This window comes from Mus caroli, unplaced genomic scaffold, assembly GCF_978045245.1.
Source record: "Mus caroli unplaced genomic scaffold, Mus_caroli_1 scaffold_5, whole genome shotgun sequence".
Lineage (NCBI taxonomy): Eukaryota > Metazoa > Chordata > Mammalia > Rodentia > Muridae > Mus > Mus caroli.
Genome location: NW_028227260.1, coordinates 133835384 through 133847910, shown reverse-complemented (window position 1 = coordinate 133847910; position 12527 = coordinate 133835384). Strand labels below are relative to the sequence as shown.

At 41.4% G+C, this 12527-nt stretch overlaps 1 pseudogene; it reads left to right on the top strand.

Annotated features, from left to right (window-relative positions):
- The first annotated feature begins 8948 nt into the window (after window positions 1-8948).
- On the top strand, window positions 8949-9316 carry LOC110287621 (multifunctional methyltransferase subunit TRM112-like protein pseudogene; annotated as a pseudogene).
- Window positions 9317-12527: the final 3211 nt, after the last annotated feature.

The following is a 12527-nucleotide window of genomic DNA, read 5'->3' as shown; positions in this document are numbered from 1 at the left end:
AAAAGCCTCTTTATATTAACTTCCAAACAAAATCTAAATGAATAAGTGAGTGGCAAATAATCCTTTGTACCGAACTTTCACACACTAATGTAGTGAATTATTTAAAATTTATTCTTTAATCTTTTTTTAAAGTCCAGACTTTATCCCCCTCCTTGTTTGCCCTCTGATTGTTCCACATCCCATACCTCCTTCCCCCATGCCCCCATGCCCCCACTCCCCATCTCCACGAGGATGTCCACACCATCCTAACCCCACCCCACCAGACCTCCCTACTCCCTGTGGCCTCAAGTCTCTTGAGGGTTAGATGCACCTTCTCTAACTGTGTCCAAACCCGGCAGTCCTCTGCTGTATATGTGTTGGGGGCTTCATATCAGCTGGTGTATGCTGCCTGGTTGGTGGCTAGGTGTCTGAGAGATCCTGGGAGGTCCAGGTTATTTGAGACTGTTGGTCCTCCTACAGGGTCGCCCTCTTCCTCAGCTTCTTCTAGCTTTTCCCTAATTCAACCACAGGGCCAGCTTCTGTCCATTGGTTGCATGTAAATTTCTGCATCTGACTCTTTCACCTGCTGATTGGGTCTTTCAGAGAGCAGTCATGATAAGCCCATTGTTGTGGTCACACCATAGCATCAGTAATAGCGTCAGGCCTTGATGCCTCTCCTTGAGCTGGATCCCAATTTGGACCTGTCACTGGATCTCCTTTTCTTCTGGCTTTTCTCCATTTTTGTCCCTGTACTTCTTTCAGACAGGAACAATTCTGGGTTAGATCTTTTCACTGTGGGATGGCAACCCCATCTTTCTACTTGATGTCCTGTCTCTCCACTGGAGGAAGACTCTACAAGTTCCCTCTCCCCACTGCAGAGCATTTCATCTAAGGTCCCTCCCTTTGAGTCCTGAGAATCTCTCACCTCCCAGGTCTCTGGTACATTGTAGAGGATTTTCTAACCTCCTACCTATCAAAGATGCCTGTTTCCATTCTTTTTGCTGGTCCTCAGCACTTCAGTCCTGTTCCCCACCCCCACAATACCTGATCATGTTCCTCTCTTCCCCTCCTCATCCCCTTTTCCACCCAGGTCCCTCCCCCCTCCCTGTATTGATTTTTTAACCTTCTTAACATTTCTAATTATTTTTATTCATAAAAATAATTGAAATTTATTTTTTTGATTCATTATCTTATTAGTTCCCGAATGTATGAGATACAAATATAGAAGGTTCATTGGTATGATTTTATTTCATTTCATTTTTGAGATAGGCACTTAGTATGTTATGTATTGTCCAGAAATGTCTAGAATGTTTAGGTTCAAGGTGATCTCAGCATTCCATGTAGGTGCTATCACAGCTATGTGACAACATACCATGCTTACATTGTTCTAAAGATGATAGTCCCACAAAAATCTGCGATAAACACTATAAAATTAACATTGTCAGCTCTGAGAGATGAGAATATTTCCTGTTCACTTACAAAATTCATTGAAAGAAAATACATTTGTTTCTTGAAACAAACTAAACTGCTAACTGTGAGGCAGGATAAAAGGACTGATTAGCCATCTCTCACTGTTCCAGGCCCAGCCCCTTCTCTCTGTTCCCAATGTTCTTGTTTCTGAGCTATCTGTCTGTCTTTGTATCCAGCTTCCCCTCTATCTGTTCTGACCCACTTTTTCTGACCTAATGGCTTTGCTTCTGTCTGTCTGCCTCTTTCCCTTCCCCAGTTCCCCACTCCTCTCCCCTCACCTAAAAAATCCATTTTATACCAGGTCTGTTGCATGGTATAATTTCTCAGGGGCACACTTTGCATGAGCCCACCAAAGGTACTCCTGTGCCATGTTATATTTCATAACACTAACACATTAAATGCAACTGACAAAAATCTATAATTATTAGTTTGAGACATGGATTTTTGTATTCTCAAAAAGGCATCAAAACATTATTTCATTGTGCTTGGCCTTCAGATAAATGACACCTAACCTTACCTAATGATTGAGAATGCTTCACATGTGTCTCAAACATAAATGATCAAGAATGCCTTCTATTTTGATGTTCAGCAAACATATAGACGTTTGACTTTTAGATTCATTATTTTTTTTTAGTATTAGTATTTTATTTATTCAGGCAGATTCAACATATATATTATCCATCATACTATTCTGTGTTTATTGAAAATATATCATAATTAAAACTCACAAATATGCACACTCTGTGTCAGTGGCCTGTTCAATGTGTTTAGATTCATTTTTAAGCTGTTAATCTTTATTCCTCATTATTTCAAATATTCATTTATAGATAGAAAGAATTGAAATATTTGTTTTATCAAATATTCAGGAAACATTTCTTTTAAATCAATCATACTGTTTTTCTAAACTTACTTAAATGAATTAATCATTCCAGATAAGCTGTTGAGTAACTTCCTCTATTTCTGTCCATCTTATTTTGAGATAGTTGTTCTCTTTGAATCTGAAGCTGGCCCTTTCAGCTACACTGATACTTCAGCAAGCCCTGGCATCTATCTCTCTCCACTCCTCCAGGGCTGGGTTACAGACAAGTGCTGGTACACTTAGCATTTACTGTGAGTGTAAACACTTTACCCAGTTAGCCAATTTCCTAGCCCCTATCTAACTATTTTTAATTAACATTAAACAGTTTTTATATCAAAGTAATACCCTACTTTGTGCACTGAATTACGGAATTCTTTTTCTCCTTGCAACAATGTATATCTATCATTGCCCTTTGACACACATAAATCTACAAGCTTGCTCCAGTGGCTAGAGCACTGTTCATTTAATCCAGCGATAACAAAAGCAGATGCAGCAGGAGCAGCAGCTGCCCCAGGTCCTCTCAGGAGCTCTTGCATTTATATCCTCTCAAGAGTCCCTAGAATTTCAAACATAAACTATGTGCAGCTGGGGCACACGTGAGATTAAAACAAATCAAAACAACAAAAAAAGTACTCATATAACATTACTGGGTTTTTAAAGAAAGCAAAATTCTCACACATTCTTTCCTATAAGGAGGATGGAGGATCCTACAACTCAGAACTAAATAAAACTTGCAAGTTTTAGGAAGCTCAGAAAGCTGTAAGGTTTGCTGGGCCCCCCAGAAGGCTGGGGAAGATTAAAACAGTTGCTGGGGAAATAGATTATATCTTTGGTATATCTGCCTGCTGGTTGAGAAGGGAGCTCCTGGGGCCAAAGGTCACATGAGTTAGTACTCATGATGGGATTGCTTCTCTGTGATGCAGCTGCATTTAGAATCAGCCATGTTCCTGTAAAGAAATGCCCCCCCAACACCAAAAAACAAAAAGAAAACCAAAAAAAAAAAAACCCTCACTGTTTCACAAGGTAATATACTTAGGTAGAACTATTTCTGTCATTGTTGCACTACCAGGAGTAAATAGGCAGCTAAGTGGACCTGTTGTGAAAGTTTCTATTAGCATTTCTTTACCTTCTATGGACAGGATACATAGCCACTACTTGCTAGGTCTGACCTGACCCTGCTTTGTGGGCCCAGCCTGCTTATTCTATTATCTACTGTATTTGTCTGACTCAGTTGGGTCAAGGAGTTACTTGGACCCTGCTTTATTTACCACATCCATTTCAAGTGTAACAAAATCACCTACTCCATCTATCAACATGGGAGACACTATGTTTTGATACACAGTGCTCCCCAACAGTGGAATGACAAGAAGACCAAAGCTGTCCCTTAGGACAGGGACAAATGATCCAAACGATTCTATTCTCTAACCTAGGACAACCAGTGTCAATACTTTTATATGTCTGTGCAACCATAGATTATGGCTGATCAACTTCATTGAGCCATTGGCAGGACTCAGAGTGGGAATACAGGCTAAATGATAACTGCATGTCTGAACATCCTTCAACTCTGGACAGATGCACCCCTAAAGCCCTTTTTTTACTGTTCCTACTGGGAGCACATCTTATGAGCCACCTGGCAGGAAAAGTGCAAAAATGGCGCTCCGTCAAAAGGAGCCTGCTGCATCAGACTGTCAACTAAGGACCTGGTAACCTTCTAATTTCAGTATCCCTAACTTAAGAAACCCCTGATGGAAAACTGGCTAGCAGATTGGAAAGGGCATGAACACAGGGACTGTGTTTTATTTCAAGAGAGTTTCTATCATGCACTAAGCCACATCCAGGCCTTCCATTTTTTTTTATGAGAAAATAAAAAGTAGGCCACGTCTCATTGCTACCATAGAAAGAAATCTGTTTTTGGTCCTGGTAGACACTAGAGCCCAGAAGCTAAGGGTCTATTTTGGCCATGTATGTGAAGAAACTAATATGGAAGATCAGTGGCTTAGAGAGACAAAAAAGAACTGGATTCCTGTAATCCTTTGTATGAGACAAGATGCCCCAGTCCTGCTACAAAGGTTTAACTCCCTAAAACTTCAGTTATTGGGGATAGGTGTGCTAGTAGCACTTGCCTTTAAACCTAGCTCCACAGAGTCAGAGGCCTCTGTGAGTTTGAGGCTAGCCTGGTCTACACAGTGTGTTCCAGGTTACTCTGAGCTACATAATGAGACCCTGTCCAAAACTAAAACCAAAACCGAAATAATACTTCAGTTGTTGGGGAAATCTGACCTACCTAGTGGAAGTGTGATTTAAACTTCTGCTGGAAGTCCCACATGCCTGGGCCAACGATTCTATAATGTAGTCACTTAGGAGATCCAAATGTGTGGATCCCCAAACCACTTTGCACAAAACATCTATCCCTTGTCTAGTTTCTCTCATCTCTGACTGGCCTGAAACAGTGTCAATGCAGATATCAGGTACAATGCCCTCTGTAGATTATACTGGATATGTGGGGGACACAGCCTAGATTATACTTCTGCTCAATTCATCAGGATTGTGTGTGTCGGGGTCTAGCTGTACAATTTTCTTCCTGTTCCAACTTACCAGAGGGGACCATTTAGAAATCTTTGATACACAATATTTGCATTTCATGTGTGGTCCCCAGATGAAACTTAATTGCATCAACACACATGGCATAGCATGGAACAGGTATGACTAATATTAAAACAGTAAACAGCTGAATGCAAGAAGTATGCAATACAGAGTTACTAAGTCTTTGGTGGAATACTTTATTTACATGCTCACAACTTACATTAGTGAAAAACTCCTGCTGCAGTAACTTTGCACAAGACTTATTGTCAAACTTGTACTTTTTGTCTGGTGGTCGGTGGTTGGTTACACAAGTTGGTTGTGGTTTGTTAGTAGCCATAATGAAAGAAGAAGATTTTCTAATTCCTTTCTCTAGTCTACCCTTATTTCTGTCCTATCTAGTGTTAGGGGGTATAAAAAGAAGAACCGAGAAAGTATTAAAGACCAGCTATTAAAATGAATCCTTCCTTACCCTCCACAAGAATCCATCAACTGTGAAGAAATACACTTCAGCATTTTTATCATAAATTTTAAGGACACTCTTTAATAGCTTCCTGACTGGACTGTTTCATTTTTTCTGTGTGTGTGTGTGTGTGTGTGTGTCTGTGTCTTTTGGTGTGTGTGTGTGTGTGTGGCTTCCTGTGCATAATACCTTCCTGTGTTGTTATCCATTCATGTTTCTCTGTGGATTTTGTCACAACAAAGCAGATACAGTGCATTATGAGTGTCTTTTATTTTTGTTTTGTTTTTGCTTTTCTGGTGGTGGGGAGTGAATCTATGCTCTTGAAGTTGCAAATCAAACACTACCATTGAGTCACAGTTCTTGCTGAGATAGGGTTTTGAAGTCTTTAACACTAGTTATTTCTCTCCATATTACTATGAAGTTCTAATCTTTTTTTGAATGTACTCATGATCTGTTACTGAAATTTTAGTTCCATTGCTTCCAAATTTATGCAGACACTAAGCAATGTCAGCCCATTGCTGATATTTTTTGTTGATACTGCAGTCTGATCAATAAACAAGTTCTTGTTTCTGCCGTGTGTCAGATTGTGTTTCTTGAAGACTTGTACCTTATGGTTCAGAACAAAAACATGTAATGTACACTTGAGTAGGGTGGTCTGGGGACTCAGAGGGGATTTCCTTGTATTAAATGCATGCCAGGTGCCTGGTGTTCTATCAGGGTAATGGTGCTCCTTAGGCTACTGCTCATCTTTTTGTTCTCATACACGTTTGGGAACAATATTTTTCAGTACCACAGAGCAAATGTTACAGGTGCTTAGCTTTTAAACTGTCAGTTAACACCAAAGTCGCAATTTTGGACCTCAGAGCAGACTGTTCTCTCAAAGCTAGTCAGAGAATGCTTAGCCCTGTGTGCTCAATCCTTGCTTTTTATTCTGAGAGTGGAGGGAAACTGTTCTTTCCTGTAAGGGTTTTGCAGTTAGAGATTCTGGTGTCACCCTATTGAGGTTGCTCATCTGTAATAGCAAGGGAAAGGGGGGAAATCAGTACCCTGATGGCTCAAAAGAAGTCTAGAACACCACTTCATTCTGCCCCCTTGTGGGTGCTATCCCTGTCACATTTTGAAGAGAAGCAGTGCTCCTCCAGGAACTTCTAGGCAATTGGACTGCATTCTTCTTGAACCTCCAGTTCTGGACTGACTGTCCTTAAGGACAGTCACTCACCTTCCAATCCCCAGTCCCTGCTTCTCTCTGTTCTCCACAAAACAGGAGACTCTCTTTAGTTTTGTGCCAAGTGATGTCAGCCCTGCTTCTCATATACTGATAAACTAGACTGATTGGGACTTAGAAGAATTTCTTTCTCTCATCTAGCTGTTTACCAGATAAACTGTCAGTGAGAATGGCTGAGACATCTAGTCTGATCAAGGTTAAGGGCAGGGAATATGAAGATAAGGCAGACTTATCAATATATTTGAAAAGTCTACCTTTAATTGACATCTCTAATGCTGTGCACAAGAAACAGGAGATTGTGAGGTGACTTCAAAGAGTAACATATGAGGTTCATCTAGAAAATCAGGAGATGTCTATTGAGAGCAGCACTGGACTTTAAATAATTTGGTCCTCCATATCTTTCTCACTATGTCCCCATCTTGACAAGTAAGGTATGAAGGAAGGAGGTGGTGGAAGAGTGCTGTCATCAGAGGCTAGATCTCCAGGGATGCTTGTCCACTCTGTGACTTCAAGATATCTGTGTCACAGTGGCACCTGGTTAGCAAAGAAGCCTTTGTAGTGCCTCAAAGCAGGAAGAAGGAGGGATGACCATGGTCCTCCTTTCAGCATTTACACATTAAAGCTGAGACACAATGTAAAAACTCATGTCATTCTGACATATACACCATGGAATGTCCAGAGAATGTCTCAGTCCCTTGCTGTCATGGTTTTAGACATGACTGGACATGCTTTTATGTTAATCTGAGTGTGTTAGTAAGCTTTTGTCAACTTGTCACAAACCTAGAGTCATATAGGTAGAGGGAACCTCAAATAGGATCTGCCTATATTAGATGGGGCTATAGGCATGCTTGTTGGGATTATTTAAAAAAATATTCATTTAATTTTTTTTTCATATATCATGGTTTGAACATATTCTTTCCCTTCTTTATTTCCCTAACATTCAACTCAGAGACACAGTGAAACTTATAGAAATTATGGACCAAATGGATTTAACAGATACCTATATTACATCTCACCCTAAAACATGAACACACATGTTATGTACTCACTGTTAAGTGGATATTTGACAATTAACATGGAATACCCATGATATAACTTATTGGTACTATCCATCACCTCCACCTCTGGTTAGTATTGTCTTTCTGACTCATCTTTGCATAGATTCCTGAACCTTGAAGGGGAGAGCTTGATAAATACATCCTCTTCAAGCCCTAGTGCTCCAAGTCTCTCACTTTCTGTGCATTATTTGGTTGTGGCTCTCTGTGTTTATTACCACCTTCTGTAGGAAAGTCACCTGTGATGAAGGCTGAGTGATATACATTGACATATGAGTAGAGAAATTAGGAGTCATTAGAAGTCATTTTACTGCTGTGTTAATTTAATACAATTGATAATAGCAGATTTTCATCTAGGGTTTTATGTCTTGTCTAGTCTCAGAATCTTGGCCTGAGATCCCCTCCCCATTTAACCCTTCTATATTAGTTTCTTCTTTATTCCTTTATACCACTATATTCTATTTCCCCTTCCTTGGAAGATCTACTCCTCCTTCATAGTCCCTTACTAGATAGCTCCTCTCTGTTATTCTAAATGAAACACACACATATATAATGTTTACAAGCTAACTCCATACATAGATGAAAGAATGCAATTTGCATTTTTCTGGGTCTGGTTTGCCTGTTGGGAATTTTCCTGATTAACAATTGATGAGAGAGGATCCAGTACACAGTGAGTGGTACTATCCCTGCAAAGATGGTGATAAAATATATAATGAAGCAAGCTTAGGGTGGGACTTAAATGAAGACTCAGTGTTTAAGAGGACTGGCTGCTCTTTTAGAATGCCAGGGTGTGAATCCCAGAACTCAGGTGGCAGTTCATAGTCATATATAGTTCCAATATCAAGGGACCAAGTGCCCTCTTCTGTCCTCTGTGAACCCTGGACAAACAAGACCCACAGGCATCCATCTGAGCAAAACACTCTTATAATGTATAACACATATATACATATATATATATATGTATATATATAATGAATGAATATATGTTATTAAAATAAAAGGTAAAAGAAGTTTTAAAATTTTGTAAGACGAAAAGCTGAGAAAACTGCTGAGAAAGCACGCCAATAAGCAGCCTTTCTCCATGTACCCTGCCTATGATCCTACATTGGTTCCTGCCCTGATTTGACTCAGTGATGGAGTGTGATGTGGAAGTATAAAACAAACTATGTCTTTTCCAAGGGGAAGGCAGGAGATGGGGGATGAGATGGGGATTTGGTGAAGGGAAACTGGGAAGGGAGCTATCATTTAAAATGTAAATAAATCCCAAAATGAATGATAAAAAAATATAAGTCCTGTCCAGAACTCCAATGTGACAACATGAAACTGCTCACCTACAATCTCCTAAGCTCACATGGGCAGGGCATGGGCCTGCTTGTCTTCCCATGGCGCCTGCAGGCCACCGAAATCTGCATCAACCCTGTGGAGTTCAACCCTGACTTCAGAGCACAGATGATCCCCAAAGGGAAATGTGCAGCCAGCAGACAACTCAATCTTGGCCAAGGTACCTAAAGAGTGAAGTGACGGCTATGAACAGGACAAGATCTTTTTGAGGAAGATGCACCCACATGTGGCTTGAGATTGATGTACTAGAGGGTAACCTGCAATGCCCAGAATCTGGTTATCTTTTCCCCATCATCAGCAGGATCCCCAATATGCTGTTGAATGATAAGGAGACTGAGATGTAACCTTGGTAGCCATTACACTGGGAGGTGGGAGTGGGTGCTCAGGTCGAGGAACACCCTCATGGATACAGGGAGAGAGGGAATGGGATATGGGGATTCTGGGAGGGTGAGAAACTGTGAAAATGGACATTTGAAATATAAATAAAGAAAATATCCAACAAATAAAAGACCAACCAAAGAGTACACAGGGAGGGACCCATAGCTCCAGCCTAATATGTGGCAAAGGATGGCCTAGGTGAACACCAGTGAGAGGAAAGGCTCCTAGTCCTGAGAAAGCTGGATGCCCCAGTGTAAGGAAATGCCAGGACAGGGAAGCAGGAGTGGGTATGTTGGTGAGTAGGGGGAGGAGAGATGGGATAGGCGCTTTTTGGAGGGGAAACCAGGAAAGGGGATAACATTTGAAATCTAAATAAAGAAATTATCTAATAAAATAAAATAAACCAACTGGGGAACAATAAGTTAATACCAGAATAAAAAAATCCAAGAAGCCATGCGTGGTGGCACATGCCGTTAATTCCCGAATTTGTTAGGCAGAGGCAGGCAAATTTCTGAGTTTGAGGCCAGCCTGGTCTACAGAATAAATTCCATGACAGCCAGGGCTATACAGAGAAACCCTGCCTGGAAAAACCAAAAGAAAAAAAAAAAAAGGAATCAAAGCACACACAGGCATGCAGAAGAACATTGGTCTCAAAGACAGTAGTGTCCTAAAGATACTACTACACATGTTTCACAAAACGGATTCTGAACATGTCCTCACATAAGGCCTTTGACTATACTCTCTAGGTTATCCCCATATGATCACAAGAAACAAAAGGAAGCAAGATGACCAGTGTCAGAAGCAGATCTTAGACTGATGCCAAGACCAGGCTGGGAGGCACACCAGGCTTTCTGTTTTCAAGCTTCCAGTATGTGTTTCTCCACCTTCCTAATGCTGCAAGTCCTTCATATATATACTTCCTTATGCTGTGGGGAGCTCCAACCATAGATTATTTTTTTGCTACTTCATAACTGTAATTTCCTACTGTTATGAATTGTAACATAAATATATGACATATATAGATAGTCTTAGAGAACTTCTGTGAAAGTGTCACAAGGACTCACAACCTACAAGTTGCCAACCAATGTGCCAGGCACTAGTAAAACTAGCCAGCCCCTTGATTTTCACACTTTCTGCCTTCTGGAACTGTACTAGAATAGATGTGCTCTATTTTAGTTGTCTAAGCATGTGATCACCTGTAACACTAACTGGAAACACACCCACCTAAGTGGATGAATGGGTCTATTTTTCCTGCCCTGGGATCATGGCAGATTTGAGTCAGGTCTAATCAAATAGAAGAGAAAGGATGCTGGATGAATCCTTACTCAAAGTCTTTGGAGACAACAGGGATTCCATTGTGTTCTCATGGAAAATGGGGGAGGATTTGTGCTCCATTTAAAAGGTCCTTACATTCACTAATTTGATGGCTGCAGGTCGATCTGAGTGTGTTATGTACTTTCGTTTGCTGTGTATTGTGTTCTGTGTCCTTGATTATTAACTCTAGGGTCCTTACCATATGCCAAAATGAAACTCTTCTCATTTTGAAAACCTTTCATATTTTTCCTCTGTATACAATATGATTCTTTTAAAAAATCAGTTTATGAGTCCTTTGTACCAACATCTACATTTTTGGGAAAATACTTTTTATTGAAAATGCATCTTTTCATTCAGGTCAGAGATAAGTGAGTAAAGTTTTCCAACCTGTTGTAAAGGGGCCCTAGGGATTTAAGGAGATCTGTCCATTTCCCTTCCATAAAGAGGAACACAGTGTCAGCTCACCATGTGTGCTAAAGTCCATTATGGTTCAAAATGGCCACTTTTGAAGTTGTTAGCAAACTAAAGAACTCCTTGATTATACCTTCAATTCTGGAGAAAAAAAAAAAAAGGTGGGGGGCGGGGCGCTGGAAAATATTTACAGGTGGAAAGAAGGGCTAAAAATATTAGATCTTCCCCACCGGAATTTTCTATTGGAGGGCTCCTTTTAAAAATATAATCAACCAATAGTAAAGAAAATTTTAGAGAAGTAATAGCAAAGCACAAATTTGATGAAAATATGAAAAGGTTTTTCCCGAGGCCACTGTGTGTGTACCTTCATCTTTCTGAGATGAAAACACCATCAGACAGTTAGGGGCTTAGAAAGGCTGAGTCTGACCTTTCGTTGACCCCACTAGCTCAGTCCCCTTCAGTGGACATTCACAAGGTTACTTCGGCTACAGAAGACGCATGCGCAATGAGTGACTCCTGAAGTTACGCGGGCTCACTTTTCGCTTCAAATGGCAAGAGAAGCTGAGGAAGCCACATGGAACTCAGTCCAAGCCCGCTTGGATGAGAGCCAGTCACCTTTAAGTAAGTGCAAAGCAGAGATCTGGATGGCTGGATGGCTGGTGGCTGGGAGAGGGACTTCTTTCTATCCTCAGGTGGTAGATCCTTATCAGGAGAGGCTAGGTGATTTTTATTGCTGTACCATAGCTCTGAGCAGACTCAGATTCACACAGGAAAGCTGTTAAGTCTGTGTGACTATTGGGCCAGACCCTTCTCAGCTCCAGGACTCGGACCCCTTTACTGGTGGCGAGGGGAGATATTTCTGGAGAAGTCTTCAAAACCTAATTACTTAATTAGTTTGCCTAGGGGTTAGCTGAAGCCAGCTGGTATATGCCTGGTCTGAGGATCTCTGATGTTCCAGAGCGGAAGGTGACGCACGGGACCAGTCAGGTCTAGGAGGAAAGAAACTAGTTTTTAGCGCCCCACCCCCAGGTGGCCTCAGCTCCTGAGGTGCCCGAGACAGGAGAGTCCCTGTCAGAGTTGAAGCTGGAAGAAGGCTGGGAAGCTGGTGGCTCCTGCCTCTTCCTCATTGCTGAGGACTGAGTGGCGGCGACTGGATGGTGGACAGCGGGTAGGTGTGGTTGCTTCTGGGATTTGGGAAGGAGACTGAGTCGGGAGGCGATGTGTCTAGAGTGGAGTGGAGCGGGTGGAGCGGGTGGAGCGGTGGGGTCGTTTTTTAGTCAGAGAAGGAGCCTAGTAAGCAGGCGGACAGTACTGCGGCATTAAGGTAAACACAGACTTTGACTTAAATGAAGCCTGTGACTTTACTAACTTTAGGATTCAACCTGCACTGTTTCGTAGGTTGAGGTTGCCCAGTAGCCTGGAGATGTCCCAGAGCGTAAAAGCGGCACCTAG